Source organism: Coregonus clupeaformis, chromosome 9 (genome assembly GCF_020615455.1).
Source record: "Coregonus clupeaformis isolate EN_2021a chromosome 9, ASM2061545v1, whole genome shotgun sequence".
NCBI lineage: Eukaryota > Metazoa > Chordata > Actinopteri > Salmoniformes > Salmonidae > Coregonus > Coregonus clupeaformis.
The window spans coordinates 8,167,795-8,180,309 of NC_059200.1; the positions used below are offsets into that span (position 1 = coordinate 8,167,795).

General features: G+C 48.4%; 1 pseudogene; it reads left to right on the forward strand.

The window, feature by feature from the left end:
• The first annotated feature begins 431 nt into the window (after positions 1-431).
• LOC121574177 overlaps positions 432-12,515 on the forward strand; it is a 29,398-nt pseudogene continuing 17,314 nt past the window's right edge.

Here is a 12,515-nt window from a genome sequence, read left to right on the forward strand (position 1 = left end):
CAAATAAATGTTAATAAAAAGTTGTCACTTTTCATTGCCGTTAGAGTGATAGGAAATAACAGTTTCCAATGAGCACATGAACGCAGCCAAACAGAGAACTACATTACCCATGAGACGAGAAACCGGAAATAACCACAGCTGGCTGTTCGTCGGGTAGGCTACAGTAAATTAAAATATCCTACCACTTTTTATTACCGTTAGATCTCTGCACGAGACTTGCTAATGGTACATATTCGTAATTTAGCAGACACTCTTATCCAGTGCGACTTACAGTAGTGAGTGCATACATTTTTAATACTGGTCCCCCTAGGTAAACAAACCCACGATCCTGGCATTGCAAGCGCCATGCTCTACCAACTGAGCCACACAAACCAACAGTTTTGATTGTTAGGAAGTTGATGATTCTGTCAGGATGCATCAGGAGGATAAAGATGACAACTCCACCCGAGAAGTTTATTAGCTTGACTGACTTCATGAGCTGCAGCAGTGGCCAGGTGTGTGACAACCTGGAAATAAACTTTCTGATTGATTTGAACAAGTAGTGTAGTAGAGTTGTTTACCATTGAAAGAAATTCAGCTTAAGGGGTGGCTATACTGTAAGCACCAATGCAATAGAAGCTGGTTCTGGTCTACTTAGTTCATTGACTGTATATGAACCAGAAAAAAGGAGGGAGTGGGATGTCTCGCTTCCTCTTCTGTCATTGATCCTGCCACAAAATATTAAACTGTTACGAAACCCATAACTAGCCTACAGATATTGTTGCACTTGCTTTGTCTAGGGGTCCTAGGCCTAGTTACATGGTCCGTAACCTGAATTAATGTGTGCATTTATGTGAGAAATCAGCGTTTGAGCACTGTGTTGGATGCACATGTGCCCAGGGAGACAGCATCCTTACCTTAGGTCCAGGGCCAGCTCTGTCTCTCTTGACCTCTTGGTTGGCCAGGTCAAGCGGATTATTAGTTGTTCAAAGGTGACCAAAATAAATATATATGAACAAATGAAACTACAAAAAGGCATACATAAACTAAAGATTCAAAACCAAATGAATGACCTCATGGCCACCAAACAACCCATCAGCCTCACGGCTTCCCAGCTGGGACACTGACTGACGATTCACCCTGATTGGCAGCACCTGATGTGCTTATCAACCAGGCTTAGCATCTCGACAAGGTTTCTGCTGCCCCCTGGGGGAATGGAGTGTGGAAGTGTAACCTGGATAGTGTGTTTGTGTCACGGTTTCGGCCGAGGCTGCTCCTCCTCCTTGTTCGGGCAGGCTTCGGCGGTCGTTGTCCCCGGAGTACTAGCTGCCACCGTTCGATGTTTCATGTTTGTTTGGTTTTGTCTGTTTGTACACCTGTCCCTTGTTAGTGTTTGATTTGGTTGCCTATTTAGTTTTCGTGTGTGGGGGCAGGTGTTATGTGGTATTGTTTATTGTCAAGCTGTTGCTCTTTTTGTATTACTCTCGTGTTTGTTGTTTTCCGAGAGTCCGCACTGTGTGCGCTATCTTCATTTTACGCACTGTGTGTGTTGTGCGTAATTTGTATTTTGCCTCCCGGTTGGGTTGGCTGTTCGCCTGTTTGGTGCTGCATTTTGTTAACTAAAGTCTGTTGACGAACGCCCGTGTTTCCTGCGCTTGATTTCCTCACCGCATCTACACTCAGCTACTGACAGAATACCACATCACATCATGGAGTCAGCAGGAGCACCTGCGCCGACAGAGGTCATGGAGGACCGTCTTCGTGGACAGGAGGACCGGATTAACCAGATCGGTCACGCCTTGGATCGGGTGATGAACACTCTCCACCGATGGGAAAGCAGCGGGGTACCCACGCCCCCACCTACCGGACCATCCCCATCGGTCAGTCCTCCTGTCCACATTCCGGAACCCAGTGGGATTCGGCTCTCGCTCCCGAGGGCGTACGACGGCTCCGCTGCCGGGTGTCAAGGGTTCCTGCTACAGGTGGAGCTCTACCTCGCCACCGTACACCCGGCGCCCTCGGGACACGAGAGCATCTCCGCCCTCATCTCCTGTCTCACCGGCAAGGCGTTGGAGTGGGCCTATGCCGAATGGAGGAGAATGGACGCCGCTACCATCACCTATGCGGAGTTCTCCCGCTGCTTCCGGGCAGTGTTCGACCATCCACCAGAAGGGAAGGCGGCGGGGGAGCGTCTGTTCTTCCTCCGACAGGGGATGAGGAGCGCACAGGATTTTGCCCTGGAGTTCCGGACTCTAGCGGCAGATGCAGGGTGGAATGAGCGGGCCCTCATAGACCACTTCCGTTGTAGCCTCCGGGAGGACGTCCAAAGAGAGTTGGCGTGCAGGGATACCATGTTGACGTTTGACCAACTAGTCGACATGGCCATTCGGTTGGACACCCTGCTCGCCACCCGTGGACGTCCCGGATGGGGGTCGCCCATTTCACCCTCCAGCACCTCCGAGCCAAGCCCTATGGAGCTCGGAGGTGCTGGCGCTAGAGAAAGGAGGAGTAGGAACCCGAGGGGGGCCGTCCCCTGCACCAACTGTGGCCGTGGAGGGCACACCGTGGCTAGGTGTTGGGGAAGGTCCCCCGGTGGCGGTGAAGGCAGGCCACGCATTGGGGAGTCCTCCCAGGTGAGTAGGCGCCCTACTTACCCAGCGCTTTCTGTCGTTCACATAACCTTGCCTGTTTGTTTTCCACAGGTAGCACCTCGTTCCCAGCATAAGGCGCTAGTCGATTCAGGCGCAGCTGGGAACTTTGTAGATCGCCAGTTCTGTGTAGAATTAGGGATTCCTCTCCTTCCCGTTGATAAGCCTTTCCCTGTACATGCCCTAGATAGCCGTCCGTTAGGATCTGGGTTGATTAGGGAGGTCACAGCGCCCCTTAAGATGGAGGCGCAGGGGGTCATGAGGAGACGATTCAGCTCTATCTGATTGACTCTCCTGCGTATCCGGTGGTGCTGGGGCTTCCCTGGTTGATTACCCATGACCCTACTATTTCGTGGCGAGAGAAAGCTCTTAAAGGGTGGTCTGCTCAGTGTGAGGGGCTGTGTCTGGGTGTTTCCATAGGGGCGACCTCGGTGGAAAGTCCGAATCTAATGCCTGCACTGCATATTCCCCCCGAGTATGAGGATTTGACACTGGTGTTTAGTAAGACTAGGGCGGCGCAGCTGCCGCCTCATAGACGGGGGGATTGTGCGATAGATCTCCAGTTAGGAGCAGCCCTCCCGCGGAGCCATGTGTATCCCTTGTCTCAAGAGGAGAGGAAGGCGATGGAAACTTACATCGCCGAGTCTCTGAGACAGGGATACATACGGGCCTCCACTTCACCCGCTTCCTCAAGCTTCTTTTTTGTGAAGAAAAAGGATGGAGGTCTGCGCCCGTGTATTGATTACCGCGGTCTCAATCAGATTACGGTGAAGTACAGCTATCCACTTCCTCTGATTGCGACTATGACGGAATCATTACACGGTGCTCAGTTCTTCACAAAATTGGATCTCAGGAGCGCATATAACTTGGTGCGCATTAGAGAGGGCGATGAATGGAAGACAGCGTTTAGCACGACCTCCGGTCATTACGAGTATCTCGTCATGCCATATGGGTTAATGAATGCTCCCTCAGTCTTCCAATACTTCGTCGATGAGATTTTCCGGGACATGCAGGGGCAGGGAGTAGTCGTGTACATAGACGATATTCTGGTGTACAGTTCTACCCGAGCAGAGCATGTAGCCCTGGTGCGCCGAGTGTTGAGGAGGCTGTTGGAGCATGACCTATATGTCAAGGCAGAGAAATGTCTGTTCTTTCAGAAGTCGGTCTCCTTTTTGGGTTATCAGTTGTCTGCGTCAGGGGTGAAGATGGAGGTTGACCGGGTGTCAGCTGTGCGTAATTGGCAAACCCCAACCACTGTGAAAGAGGTGCAACAGTTCTTGGGTTTTGCGAATTACTACCGGAGGTTTATCCGGGGTTTTGGACAGGTGGCAGCTCCCATAACGTCTCTGTTGAAGGGGGTCCGTGCGCTTGCGGTGGTCAGCTGAGGCGGACAGGGCTTTTGGGAGACTGAAGGACCTGTTTACCTCGGCGCCGGTGTTGGCGCATCCGGATCCCGCTTTACCATTCCAGGTAGAGGTAGACGCGTCCGAGGCCGGTATTGGGGCCGTTCTCTCACAACGGTCTGGCACACCACCTAAACTCCGCCCCTGTGCTTTTTATTCTAAGAAGCTCAGTCCGGCGGAGCGGAATTATGACGTAGGGGACAGGGAGCTGTTAGCCGTGGTACAGGCCCTAAAGGTGTGGAGGAATTGGCTTGAGGGGGCTCAACACCCTTTCCTCATTTTGACTGACCACCGTAACCTGGAATACATCCGGGCAGCTAGGAGACTGAATCCTCGCCAGGCCTGCTGGACTATGTTTCTAGCCCGGTTTGTGTTTAAAATCACTTACATCCCTGGGTCCCAGAACGGGAAGGCAGATGCCCTGTCTTGGCGGTATGACACGGAGGAGAGGTCCGTTGAGCCCACTCCCATACTACCAAAGTCTTGTCTGGTTGCACCGGTGGTATGGGAGGTCGATGCAGAGATCGAGCGGGCGTTACGCACCGACCCAAGTCCTCCACAGTGTCCAGTGGGTCGGACGTACGTTCCACTCGAGGTACGCGATCGCCTCATTTATTGGGCTCATACGTCCCCCTCCTCTGGACATCCAGGTATCGGCCGGACAGTTCACTGCCTTAGCACTAAGTACTGGTGGCCAACGTTAGCCAGGGATGTGAGGATTTATGTCTCCTCCTGTTCGGTGTGTGCCCAGTGTAAGGCGCCCAGACATTTGTCCAGGGGTAGCTACAACCCCTGCCCGTTCCACAACGACCCCTGGTCCCACCTCTCGGTGGATTTTGTTACAGACCTTCCCCCCTCACAGGGGGAATACTACCATCCTGGTCGTTGTGGATCGGTTCTCGAAGGCCTGTCGTCTCCTTCCCATGCCGGGTCTCCCTACTGCCCTACAGACCGCTGAGGCTCTGTTTACCCATGTCTTCCGGCATTACGGGGTACCCGAGGATATAGTGTCTGATCGAGGCCCCCAGTTCACCTCCAGAGTGTGGAGAGCGTTTATGGAACGGTTGGGGGTTTCGGTGAGCCTTACCTCGGGTTTCCACCCGGAGAGTAATGGGCAGGTTGAACGTGTCAACCAGGATGTGGGTAGGTTTCTGAGGTCTTATTGCCAGGGCCGGCCGGAGGAGTGGGCGAGATACGTTCCGTGGGCCGAGATGGCACAGAACTCTCTCCGCCACTCCTCCACCCAACTAACCCCTTTCCAGTGTGTGTTAGGGTACCAGCCGGTTCTGGCACCTTGGCACGAGAGCCAGATCGAGGCCCCTGCGGTGGATGAGTGGGTGCGGCGCTCGGAGGAGACATGGAACGCTGCCCACGTTCATCTGCAGCGGGCCATCCGTCGGCATAAGACGAGCGCCGATCTCCACCGCAGTGAGGGGCCTATGTACGCACCTGGAGATCGAGTCTGGCTCTCGACCAGAAACCTGCCCCTCCGCCTGCCCTGCCGGAAGCTGGGTCGGCGGTTTGTGGGGCCATTCAAAGTCCTGAGGAGGTTGAACGAGGTGTGTTACAGGTTAGAACTGCCTATTGATTACAGGAATATTAACCCCTCGTTCCATGTGTCTCTCCTCAGGCCGGGTGGTAGCTGGTCCACTCCAGGACTATGAGATAGAAGAGACTCCTCCGCCCCCGTTGGACATCGAGGGGCTCCGGCTACACTGTGAGGTCCATCCTTGATTCGAGACGCCGGATGGGGGGTCTCCAATATCTCGTGGAGTGGGAGGGGTACGGGCCGGAGGAGCGGTGCTGGGTGCCGAGGAGGGACATATTAGACCTGTCCCTGCTGACCGAGTTCCATCGGGGTCATCCTACGCGCCCTGCTCCGCGTCGTCCTGGTCGTCCCCGAGGCCGGGATCGGCGCACGGCTGGAGCCGCGCGTCAAGGGGGGGGTACTGTTTCGGCCGAGGCTGCTCCTCCTCCTGGTTCGGGCAGGCTTCGGCGGTCGTCGTCCCCGGAGTACTAGCTGCCACCGTTCGATGTTTCATGTTTGTTTGGTTTTGTCTGTTTGTACACCTGTCCCTTGTTAGTGTTTGATTTGGTTGCCTATTTAGTTTTCGTGTGTGGGGGCAGGTGTTATGTGGTATTGTTTATTGTCAAGCTGTTGCTCTTTTTGTATTACTCTCGTGTTTGTTGTTTTCCGAGAGTCCGCACTGTGTGCGCGCTATCTTCATTTTACGCACTGTGTGTGTTGTGCGTAATTTGTATTTTGCCTCCCGGTTGGGTTGGCTGTTCGCCTGTTTGGTGCTGCATTTTGTTAACTAAAGTCTGTTGACGAACGCCCGTGTTTCCTGCGCTTGATTTCCTCACCGCATCTACACTCAGCTACTGACAGTTTGTCTATGTCCTAACTAACCTTCCCCCCATATAATAACAAAACAAAGAAACAAAAAAATAATGTTTCTATCATTGAAAGTATTTTCTTGAGAACTACAGATGTATCATAAAGAATGTGAAAATGTAATAGAATGTATTTGCTCCTTTAAAAACAAAAACAAATGGTTGGTGGACCACTCTTTGAGGGTGTGGCATTAAATGACCATATCACTTATAGTGCTTTAGAAGGCATATCATACTATAATCATCAATATCCCAGATAATGATGTGAATAAACATTGTATGTCTATACTGTATGTCTCTCTCTATCCTCTGCTGAGTTTCAGTGTTAGAGACAGGCTGCTGGTCCACACCAAGACATCAGCTGACTGGTGGTGGGCGGAGCTAGGTCTCTGTGGCTACATTTCATCAGGTTGCCTGCAGCCAGCTGTGAAGGACAGTTACCTGAAACATGGTGAACAAAATGTGAATGGTTTTGACTAGAAAGGATACAACTTCAGTCAGATAACTAATGTAGCAGGTTAAGAGAATTAGGTTAAGGTTAGGAAAAGGGTTAGGGTTAGCTAAAAAAAAAAATAATAATAATTTTTACAGCAATTTGACAAAAGATGTACCCTTTCTAGCCATGATCGGTGTGAATTAGGAGGATGACGACAATTCAGAGGACCCCTGGCAGGATAAAGAGGAGTACATTGGCAACTATGGAACATTTGTTTGGCTTCTCCTGGTCTCTCTCTCTCCTTCTAGAGAACAATATGTACCTATTTATTTCTATAAGGTAGACACAGACTATGGCTACGTCCCAAGTTACACCCCATTACCTATATAGTGCACTACTTTTAACCAGGGCCCAGATGCGTCCCAAATAGCACCCTATTCACTATAGTGCACTATAAAGAAAATAGGGTGCCATTTGGGACATATACTGTAATGTAACTGTGTTAATATTGTTGTCTGTGTTTCTGCTGACCCATAGGCTTCACCTGGAGATGCTGAGTGACCGTGTGAGGATGGAGGCGTACCGCCAGGTCACCCTGACCGACAGCACCCCCCTCAGGGAGAAGGTGGTCATGGACCTGGGCTGTCAGCGGAGTCATCAGCCTCTTCTGTGCCCGCCTGGCCCATCCCAAAGCCGTAAGGATAATAATATATTATCATGATTATAATGTATTATTATTAATGTTAACAGGGTCACTGTGTCACATCCTCCCTGCAATATAACAATATTTAGGATATTTTATTAACTGAATTAGTGGGTAGAAGTTAACCTTTCTTTTGAGCCTTGTGTTCACTTGGACATGACCATGCCTATTACTCTATCTAGTGGACAATGTACATTAGAACACTGTGCGCTAGTTATATGAACCTCCTCTATTGTTCTGTTCTGTGTTGTAGGTGTATTAAACCCCTGTTTACTCCTGTAGGTGTATTAAACCCCTGTTTATTCCTGTAGGTGTATTACACCCCTGTTTACTCCTGTAGGTGTATTAACTCCTGTTGTGTTGTTTTGTGTTCTGTTCTGTTCTCTGTTGTAGGTGTATTAAACCCCTGTTTACTCCTGTAGGTGTATTAAACCCCTGTTTATTCCTGTAGGTGTATACAGTGGAGGCCAGCTCCATAGCAGAACACACTGAGACCCTGGTGAGGCAGAAAGGCTGTGAGGAGGTGGTCGGAGTGTTCCAGTGCCGGGCTGAGGAGCTGAGTCTACCTGGCAGAGTAGACATCCTGGTCTCAGAGTGGATGGGCAACTGTCTGCTGGTAGGATACTGTCTGCTGGTAGTAGTTACAATGGATGTGTCCCAAATGGTACCCTATTCCCTATGTAGAGCACTACTTTTGGCAATAGCACAAAAGTAGTGCACTACATAGGGAATAGGGTGCCATTCGGGACGTAACCACAGTGTGGATGGGATGAGAACCTTCTTGATTCCCAGCCGGACGTACATTTCCTGTATTTCCCATAGCTCACGTTCCAGTTGTGTCAATGACGGCAGTCTCTCCTCTTACCGTTTAAGTTCATGCTGTCACTCCTCCTCTCCTCTCTCTTCCAGTTTCAGTTTATGCTGTCTCTCTCTCCTCCTCCAGTTTGAGTCAAATCAAATGAAATGTAATTGTCACATGCGCCGAATACAACTGGTGTAGACTTTACTGTGAAATGCTTGCTTACGTGCCCTTCCCAACAATGAAGAGTTTAAAAATAATAAATAGTAACAGAAGAGGAATAAAATACACAAGAATGGAGCTATATACAGGGAGTTCCAGTACCAGATCAATGGGCAGAGGTATGATGTATTTGAGGTAGATATGTACATGAAGGCAAGGTAAAGTGACTAAGCGTCAGGATAGATAATAATTAGTAAAATAAAGAACAGAGTAGCAGCAGCAAATGATGAGTGTAAAAGTGTGTGTGTGTGTGTGTGCATGCGTGTGTGCGTGAATGTGTGGGAGTGTCAATGTAGTGTGTGTGAATGAGTGCATACACTGAGTGTACAAAACATTAGGAAGACTGACCAGGTGAATCCAGGTGAAAGCTATGATCGAGACGCTTTTATCCAAAGCTACTTACAATCATGTGTGCATACATTTTTACGTATGGGTGGTCCCGGGGATCGAACCCACTACCCTGGCGTTACAAACGCCATGCTCTACCAACTGAGCTACGGAGGACCACAATCCACTTCAATCAGTGTTATACCAATAAAATCCTCAGATCTCCACAAGTGCATATAGGGTCGTAGGGTTTAGGGGTCGATTTGGAATTGGGCCTCTCTATGTGGCTGCACCCAAAGTCAATTTGGCAACATGAATATACTTTGTTCTGAGTCTCAGCCATTTTAACACAAGCATCTTAATCTCCATATAAACTGTTTATCTGTTTTTATCTGCTGGTAGTTTAGGGGATGAAGCTGTTTTTGCTGAAGATATTATGAATGAAAAGCTCATAGATCATATAAAGACATGGGGGTCTGATGAAGGCCTGATGATGACGACATTATATTATATGATTCTTTAGAAGACTTCACTAATAAGTGAGTGGCTATTAAGTCCATTCTGTTCCCCTACCATCATCCACCATACCTGCTATGTAAAGACCCCTCCTCTGTTTTCTTAGCGCACCGCCTGGGCCCAGGTATCTGCCTGCTGTAAGGGCTCTATTAAATCTGTATCACTGAAGCTTTCAATTTAAAGGTAATTTCTGATTGAGCCGACATATGCAGCGTTTACTGTGAATGCAGTCTCCGCTAACGTGGGAACATTGCCTTTACATTTTAATCACGCTGTAACGCTAAACTTCCGTGATACGGATTGAATAGAGCCCTAAGTATGTACAATGTTATGTAAGTTATTATTATTATTATGATTATTATTGGATCCCAGATAGAGGCTCCAGTGGAAGGGTCATGGTGGGTGTGTGTTAAGAGATTGAAGATGATTCAGATGAACCCCCAGACTAACCACGGATGAACATGTTTCTGTCTGAAGACAATATAACAAAACAAAAGAATATAAGCCTTGTATAACATTTTGTATTGTATGAACACTGGTGACTGCAGAGAGACAGCATTTACATTTTAATCATTTAGCAGACACTCTTATCCAGAGTAACTAGGGTTAAGTGCCTTGCTCAAGGGCACATCAATAGATTCTTCACCTAGTCGGCTCAGGGATTCGAACCAATAACCTTTCGGTTACTGGCCCAACACTCTTAACTGCTAGGCTACCTGCTGTCCATAATGCAGCACATACTTTGCCAGGCTGTTCTGTTGAGTGATGACATCTTTCATCCTGGAGATACAGTATTTTCACAGCATATTATGTTTGTTGACATGTGGAAATATGCATTTGTCAGAGGGTTATTCCTGAAAGCCGGATTAGTGATTTAGCAAGATCTGTCAAACCAGAACTTGTGCAAACTCAGAATTTCCGGCTCCAGAAAGAAAGCTTGAAAGAGAGCCTGATCAGAAACCATAGCAACGAATGCTCTGAAGCAAACCTGCTACCTACTAGATTAACTTGATTTTAGCCTGTCCTGGTGAATAAATATGGGACCTCTCCGCCAATCAGACACTTGTTCGTCACTATGGCCTGTCCCTTCTTGGAAAATCCATTTGACATCGGAGCCTGCATTGTTAGCCGTGCTTTGCAAAGGGAACTAATTATTGGACCTCAAATACATCCTTTAGATCAGGGGTTCCCAAACTTTTTCACTCGGAGCCCCCCTTCAAGCATTGGGGAACATTCCGCACCACACCCCCGTGCTGCATCTATTTCAATGGGCACAAGCACTGTTCATGGCACAAACTGTTCACACCCCTCTTGTTGGTGCAGAGAATTTTGCAGGTTTAAAGCTTATGTCCTGCAATTCTACACATTTTGTCATGTGGTGCAAAGACAATTAAGCAGTTTTAGAGCTAATTTTCCCATGTCTAATGTGTATTCATGTGATTTTTTAGTGACAACAAAATTATAACAATCTATGGGCAAAAAAAAAATGAAGAAAACAAAACTTTAGCTGGCATGGGCTAGTTGATATAGACATTTCTGACAAGTTGAACAGATGATGCACTACCAAATTTTGAAATTGCACCTTGTGTATTGTACTAATCAATCTTGTCTGTACGTGAGTAAAATAACTGCTAACAGTGTGTCTTTATGAAGGCACATTTATTGCTACCTTGATGTTGCTTCACATTACAAGCCACATGGGAGAGAGATGCTTTCCTCATGAACCCCTACATTCCCACAGGCCCTCATTAGCATGTGACCAATCAGGATGCAATATGCAAATAACACCACATCTCCCCTTTTCAGAGAATAAAGGGTAGACTGCCTTTGTCGCAATAGACCTCAAGGGATTATTCTGCCCTCATGTCAGTAGGTCTGTTCCTGCCTAGTTCTTCTGGAACATTTCAACATAGTCATCAACATATATTTTCTGTCAACTTTAACCCAAAATGCATCTCTCATTTCTTTTAACACAAATCTACCCCAAAGGTAAGTTAAAACTGTAACATCTTGACAGCTGTTGTTTTGTCTTGTTGCTCTGACTTATAAGTCCAGCCTTTGAGGTTTAACTATTGCTCGCCCAGACCTTGTTCTGAGTGTAGCAGGAACATCCATGATTACCTTTGGTGTTGGTGGTTCTGGCAATGCGGTGTGTCGGAGTGGTGAAGACACTTGAATCTTCTCCTGCGTAGCGTTGTTGTTCTCAGGTCCATCCATAGGGATGAGGTGATGTCTGTTCCTGCGGACAGACCATGGGGAACTTCCACCATGTAGGATTGTGGTGCTGCATGTTCCCTCATAACTGTTCCTGTGACTTTTGAGTCAGTCACTTGTTTTCCAGGTGGGAGTCTGCTGAGGTCGTTGACTCTGATACGCTTGTTGAAGCGTTGCTGATCTGCACTCCTTCTCTCCTTTTCCTTTGAGCTGACCGTAGCTGTGTTTGGGAGTGATGGGTCTAGCAGCGATGGGAGTGTTGTTACTGTGGTACGAAGCTGTCGTCCCATCAGCAGTTGTGTCGGGCTGAAGCCATTCTGGAGTGGAGTTGACCGATAGGCCAGCAAAGCAAGGTAAGTGTCAGCTGCTTTCTTAAGGAGGTTCTTCACCATGGTGACATGGCAAAATCCATACTCTGCCGCAGAGGGGTCTTCCGGAGAACTGAGGCCCATTGTCTGTAACCAGGACCTCAGGTACCCCATGGCAGGTGAAGATGGACTTCAGATGAACTACGACGTCGGCAGACTTTGTTAGTGACATGTTTGTGATTTCTACATACCTTGAGAAGTAGTCCACCACTAGCAGGTAGGTGGTGCTCTTCAGAGTGAACAAGTCCGTTCCCAGTCTTCGCCAGGGTCTCTCAGGAAGTTGTGATGGTATAAGTGGTTCTGTGTGGTTTGTGCGCTCTTTGAAGCATGTCCTGCAGTTAAGCACAAGTTTGTTCAGTTGCTGGCTGAGTCCAGGCCACCACACAGCCTGTTGTGCACGTTCTCTGCACTTGACCACACCTTTATGACCCTTGTGCAGCTTAGTGAGGACATCATTTCGTAAGGCTGATGGAATGATCTGCCATTTTCAATCCTTTTCTTCTCCG